This window comes from Carlito syrichta, unplaced genomic scaffold (assembly GCF_000164805.1).
Source record: "Carlito syrichta isolate Samal-C Ts95f unplaced genomic scaffold, Tarsius_syrichta-2.0.1 Scaffold80634, whole genome shotgun sequence".
In the NCBI taxonomy this organism is placed as follows: Eukaryota; Metazoa; Chordata; class Mammalia; order Primates; family Tarsiidae; genus Carlito; species Carlito syrichta.
The window spans coordinates 66,467-66,955 of NW_007024730.1; positions in this window are offsets into that span (position 1 = coordinate 66,467).

Sequence of the window (489 nt, forward strand, 5' to 3'; positions counted from 1 at the left end):
CACACCCGGCTAATTTTTTTGATTTATTGTAGAGATGAGGTCTCACCAAGTTGCCCAGGAAGGTCTCGAATCCACAGGCTCAGGCAATTCACTCACCTCAGTCTCCCAAGGTGTGGGATTACAGGCTGAGCCACCAAGCCCAGCTTAAACATATTTTTTATTTTAAAATTGTGAGGTACAGTTAAGGGTTAGGTCTACAAATATGCATAGTTCAGGCACCCTTGTTGATAAGGGATGTCTCCCCATCCCCAGACAGATATCGACTACTGTTTGTCCCACCTCCCTTCCCCTCCCGACCTTCCCCATAGTTTCCCACACTGTCAGTCCTTTTCTTATAGTATTATGATAGATGTTCAAGGTCCACTATATGAGTGAGAATATGTGATACTCAGAACTTTTTTTCTGTGAGAGCACTCAGTATTATAGACTCTAGTTCCATCCAGGTTGCTGCAAAATTCATGATTTTGTTCTTTTTTATGGCTGCATAGT